The sequence below is a fragment of the Diachasma alloeum genome, unplaced genomic scaffold, assembly GCF_001412515.2.
Source record: "Diachasma alloeum isolate Michigan unplaced genomic scaffold, Dall2.0 Dall_scaffold_00354, whole genome shotgun sequence".
In the NCBI taxonomy this organism is placed as follows: Eukaryota; Metazoa; Arthropoda; class Insecta; order Hymenoptera; family Braconidae; genus Diachasma; species Diachasma alloeum.
Window position 1 is genome coordinate 1,280,449 of NW_021680493.1, and position 6,409 is coordinate 1,286,857.

At 36.3% G+C, this 6,409-nt stretch overlaps 1 protein-coding gene across 1 annotated transcript in view; it reads right to left on the reverse strand.

The window, feature by feature from the left end:
- LOC107041071 (trissin receptor) overlaps window positions 1–6,409 on the reverse strand; it is a 32,048-nt gene that overhangs the window by 25,064 nt on the left and 575 nt on the right. The gene's annotated exons all lie outside the window — the stretch shown is intronic.

Here is a 6,409-nt window from a genome sequence, read left to right on the forward strand (position 1 = left end):
AAATATCTCGGAATCTAAGAGAGATAGCAAAATTTTGCTCATTACCTTTTTTATAACCCTCAGTTGGCTCTACAAAAAAGGTCATGACAAAAAATTTTCTATCTCTTTTAGATTCCCAGATATTCGTCAAAAACTGACCAATAGTCAAAATCGACTTAACCCGGTTTACCGCTTCACTACTGAAATAAGATATCTCGCTCGGTGCGCCCGAATTCAATGAAATTTTCATTTTGTACTGAATGAATATCGATAACTAATCAATTTATATGTGTTTAATGTTTTGAATTTGTATCGCCCGCGTTCCCTTTCCTCTCTAAACATATTAGAGGGATATCAACATTTCAGCGAGAAGAAATTAAAAAAATGAAGAAGGAGTGGGCGGGAGCAACGAAAAAAATAGTCCCCCTAATTCACTTACGAAACGCTATTTAATCCCATCGAGAAAGGAAAAATGAATTTCCGCATGAATATTCATGACTCTTGGAATTACATCAGAGCAAACAGCCCAGTTTTTTCCAATAAAATTCATCGATAGCCCAGTGATGATCGGAATCGCAATTCATAACGCAATTACTCCACATGTGCACAGTTCATGTTTTCCCTGTGCATGGAGAATCCGAAATTTACCCAACGAAATTCAAATGCTGTCATTTTCTTGCAGCCGTTTTCCCACTCGCGCAACGATTTCCTCTGCATACATCCGACTCTGTGTTTGGGAATGGTCACAGTAAGCAAGCCCTCAAATCCCGGTGGCCAGAGGCGAGACCCAATTTTATTATAATTTCTCATTGTCCAGAATTTCTAATAAGACCGGTGCCATCGGGCGATCGTGCGACCGACTGAGCGCGTATCTCCACTACTTAGAGATTCCCTGGAGGAATTTCTACTGTTGACCGGTCGATTCGCTCTCCCGAGCCACTCACGCAGCCGTTCTGCATCGGAACTGCGGTACGAACTCTTTGTTAGGAATTAACAAAAAACGCTGAGTAAATACGTCCGACTGGGGATGAAACAAGATTGCTTGTGGAATCAATCACTCCCGCTACTCTCTAGGACACTTCTGTGACGGTAAATGCGGAAAATGCGAAAATATTCGCATTTACTGTGATTTTTTTAGAAAAAATTGACTACTTGATTATTATTGTTGTTATTGTAATGATCCGATAAAATTTTTAGTCTCCAATAATGAATTTCTGTCATTTATTTATTTTTATTTGATTTGTAAAAATTACGCTTGTGAAGTTACTATAGTGTTATGTGCCGCATACAAAAAAAATTGTATCGTTCACCAAAATGCCTCAACTATTTTCTTATTGTAAATCGAACTTCAGATTTTTCTCTCAGTGAAGCTGTGCGCCAAGCATGTGAACTCTGTCAGCGCTTACGCGTCACGAACTTGAGGCATTGATACACCGGAGACATAATTCTCTAGTAGGCAAACGGTTCTCGTCTTCACAACAATAATCGGATGAAATTTCCCGACTAGGCATGGCGAATCTTGACATTTGCTGATGGGACTCAGATGGGATTCAGCTCATCAGCGTCATTTCATGAAATTGATAATTCTGCGGCATGGGAATTACATTTAAATGTCAACGCACGTAAAATTCGTGTTATTTAATAAACGAATCTGGGAGGCATCGGCGCTCCATCTCCCCAAAATAATAAGTGGTTCTAATAAACGTATACGGAAGACAAAGAAAATCGCTCCCCAATTTCATTATCCACTGACAGACTATTATCCGATTGATTGAAATCGTGTTTGTGCCTCGCAAGTTCATTCTGCTCTCTATTTTCATTCTACCTTTCTCCCGTGAAATCCAATCGATCCTTTTTCCCGATATATACATGACGGAGCAGCGGACATTCAACGGAATTCGTTTGTGAGAACAGCACATGGAGAAAGTCTCCATGGGCCCGTTTGAAATTCCAATCGGGAGGATACCTACAAGCATTATCCTCGGCAAAAAGAGGACCAAAAATGTATTAAGCCCCGTTGGGTCGCGAAACTTGCCTCGAAGGTTTTTGGACAAGTTTTACAACAGTTGCCAATTCGCCGAGAGTGGGGAGAAATCACCTGTGAAACTTGGCAACTGTTGGCCCCTCCTGATTCAGGAAGTGAAAGATGGAGGAAACTGAGGGGGAAAAAAGATGAACAGGAGAAAATTCTTACGGTGGAGGGAAATTTTCGCCGATACTTGGGGAACTTCCAGCACCAATGCTCAACAAAACTGTTGGGAAACTGAGTTGAATTTAAGAAACGGGAAACTTGATTGTTGCTCCCTCAGGTGTAATTAGGCACTCGGTAAGACATTATGTGGTGATTGCAGAAATCCCGGAATGACTGCGGAAATCTCGGGCTCCGGAAGTATGAGGTGAGATTCAGTGGGGGTTGAGAGGCAATTTATTGATTTTAAATTAAATTCTTATTAAATTCAAGAGAACAATTTATCTATGCCAAATGTATTATTTATTAAAATCAAATGAACAATTTGTTTCTTTCACGTGGCCCCTGCTCCTTCCGCTCGCGAACCCTCATATGACCCTCGTAATCCTCATTTTAATCTTTGTGGCCCTTAATCTGAACCTTGTGAGCCTTATTCTGACCCTGTGACCCTCAATCTGACCCTGTGAGCCTTATTCTGACCCTCATGAGTCTTACTCTGAGCCTCATTTCCCTGATTCTGACCCCCACGCCCGTTATTTTGACCCTCGTGACCCTGATTCTAACCCTTGTGACCCTTAATCTGACCCTGTGATCCTTGATCTGACCCTATGAGCCTCATTCTGACTCTCATTTCCCTGATTCTGACCCTCACGACCTTTATTTTGACCCTCGCGACCCTCAATTGTGTTTGTTGTCTTAATTTCGAGTACAAAATTTTTATCAAGTCGATTTAGATTTTTAGAATATAGAGAAATATTATTGAGTAGTGCATATCTTTGTCCAATAAATACTTATAATTTTATTCTCACGTCCAAACATCGTTTTTCGGCCGATCTAATTTTTTTCAGTATGTATTTAATTCAAATAAAGAAAATCTTTATTCATTATTAATGATGAATTTATTTGAATCAAATAAATATTCATCATAATAATAAAACATAATTTTAAAAATCATTCATTTCAAATAAACAGAACCTCAAATAAAGAAAAATTTTCAATTTGAATAAAAACTTTATTTCGTACGATTAAAATAAACGCATTTATTTGATTCAAACAAATGATTTTTCTGGGTGCAAACGTCAGAAAAATACTTGATCTATTGGAACATCGTCAACTTGTCAATTCCCCTTCTCTGAAAAGCTCGGAAATGTTCTATCGGCTTGAGTGAATGAAGCACCCATCAGCCGGTCGTGCAAAGCTCAAGATAAGTATTTTCCCCAGCAGAACAATGGAGCGAAGAAAGAAGTATCAATACTAGTACTCATAAAAGTCGAGGGAAAGAATACCAGATGGTCGTACAATAGGGACTCTGAAAAATACGTTATGTCAGCTGTGGTCCTGAAAGGATCAAATGGCTATGAAAATTTTATTCCCCGGAATTATATACTGTTACGAGATGTGGAAAGCAATTACTCCCCAATCCAATAACCGTTGAGATGAAATTCAATTTTGTCGAATCAAATGTGTACCCATGGGCGAATATAATCCAAACTTTATCCGCATCTTCGACGATGAACGGAAGTTCCGTCTTTCTCTCTCGTCATAGCGGCGTGTGACATCAAGTTATTCATGCGGAATTTATAGCGACTGTGTGGATTGTCAGGGAATCCACAGCAGCTGCTTGTTCTTGTTCACTTGATAAGCTATTTGATTTCGCAACCTAGATTGACTGCGTCACGTCATTGTTGCGATGACATGTGTCTGTTGAAGCTATCAATCGCGCGTTGGCATAATTACCTAAACAGTGGATTCAATGTGTGATATTCTCAGTGAAGTAATGTGAGGATTTTCGGGATTTTGGACAATGTTACGAATTTTTGGAGGAGATTTCAGGTACGCTTCGCGGAAATTTTTATGACAATTTAATTACACTGATTTTTCAACGGGTTTTTTTCACAACTTTTAACCGGTTCTAGGTGTTTTTTGAATAGTTTTTTGAATAGCGAATGAAGAGTTTTTTATTTTGAAGATATTCATCTAAAAATTTTCAACTGAAATTTCGGGTAAAGGTCTTGGGAACTTCTAACAAGTAACATTTACAATAAAATTTCAAGGAATTTTGTCATTGAGAATTCATAATTTCATGGAAAAATCAGTGGGAATTATAATTTTTAGTTTAATTGTTTCGGAAAATTAATGAAAAAACTGGGAAATTTAAGAGAGTCAACCTACATTGACTGTGCTACGAATTTTTGGATGAAATTTCAGGTACGCTTCGCCGAAATTTTCACGACATTTTGGTTCCAGTAAAATTTCAACGTGAAAAATAGAAATTCATAGAAATTCAATAGAATTTTCTAACGAATTCGATAGGTTGTTCTATTAAATTTTTTCGTTCGTGAATATCAGTATTGACGGATCGTGTAACATAAGAACGCACCGGCAATCTAGTTCACCGGGATGAATGGACATTTCTTTGTTGTCCCCCGTTGTTAGGAAGTTGTCACTGACAACATAATGCGGCATTGTTTTCGTGGTATGTACACATCATTGCGACGGGCATGAAGCTGTACTCTGCGGGTAATCGGATTCTGCAGCGCTATGACAAACCCTGACGAGCATCGTAACGAGGGGATATAACATTCTCGCGCTTGTTTATTTGCATGTCGAGTTTATTCAGCGTTTGCTCGATGAATCATGTGATAGCGTCATTGAGACGCGAAATTTGTTAATTATAATTGTCATTAGAGAAAATTTACCGTTAATTCTATAACTTTTCTATTGATTGAGAGTCGTAATTAATAAATTGGTGAAGAATCATTGTTTTCAGATTGAATTATATGAAATGCCGAATTATTATTACTTTCTTGTCATTTTATTTTTTTTGCCCTCAGAGTCTTTCATAGATAAATTATTAATCATTATTATTACATTATTATTTTTATTTCATTATTGGTATTATTGTCATTAAATTATTCTACGGTGAAACGGTGAAAAAAATTAATGGATATTTACTGCCCAATTCCCTGAATTTTCAAGGAATTTCCTGAAAATTCAGAGGAGTCTTGAATTCAAGGAGAGATTTCTGTGAATTTTCCTGATTTTTCATTAATTTTCTAGGAATAACAGAACTAAAATTCACCCATAGATTTGTTCATGAAATTATGAATTTTTAATGACACAATTCCTTGAAATTTCAGTGAAAATGTTACACTTTAGAAATTTCCAAGACTCTTACTCGAAATTTCTGTAAAAAATTATTCACAGTGCAAATTCTCAGTCATTAATTCATCAATTATCATTTTTTAATTTTCATGAGATTACTCTACGTTTTTTAATGGTAATTTCGGAGTTATAAATTCCATTTTCTAGTGTAAACCGTTCAGAAATGTAACGGTGAAAAAAAATCAAATAGCATTTCCTCATAATATTTAAAGATTTATTTTGCAGGTGAAGCACGTTTGAAGCATTTGAAATGAAGCAGATAAATCGTGAAAAATGCGTTTAATAGCGAAGCCAACGAGTGCTTGAGATTCACTTACATGCTCTGTCACTCAATATCTCGTGAATTCAAGGTGATGAATTTACTGCATCAAGCGTTGCCGGGAAACTGACATGAAGCGCATGCAGAATTATCGCGATAGTTCGACAATTGAGTGTGTATGAGTGAAAAATAGTGCGATATATTGTTGGTAGGAGATATCACATTGAAATTCCAGTCTTCATCGTCCCTGTGAAATGTGAAACTGATTCCACAGAGACGATGAAGGGTTAGATGAAATGTGATATTGATGGGTCTTCAAGAGGTATTATTGCATTTCGGGTATTTATGAATTGTTCGGGTTGTGCCAGTCAACCGAACGCAGGATTTCTACGTCTTGCGCTGCTAGGAAGTTCACCTGGAGAAATTACGCATTCGAATTGAATAAAAAAATTTATTTGCAATCTTTCTATTCATTTCAATAGAAAATGTTTTTGGTGTATGAAATAAATCATCAATTTATTCCAAATGGAGGATTATTACATGTTAATAAATGTATTCATTTCGCCTTATAAAGAATTATTCAATTTTTCAAGTATTTATTTCGGTAAAGAATACATTTGTTTATATATTTTTTTAATTTATTTTATTTATTCAGTGTGAATAAAAACTCTAATAAAAATCCATTTCAAGAGCTTTATCAGGAATTATTTGAACAAACTCAGATATTTATTTAAATAAAAATGTTTTAATTAATTATTGTATAAAATAAATAATTTATCATAGTTTTATGAATTCGTTCTCTTCGTTGTTTTAACAAT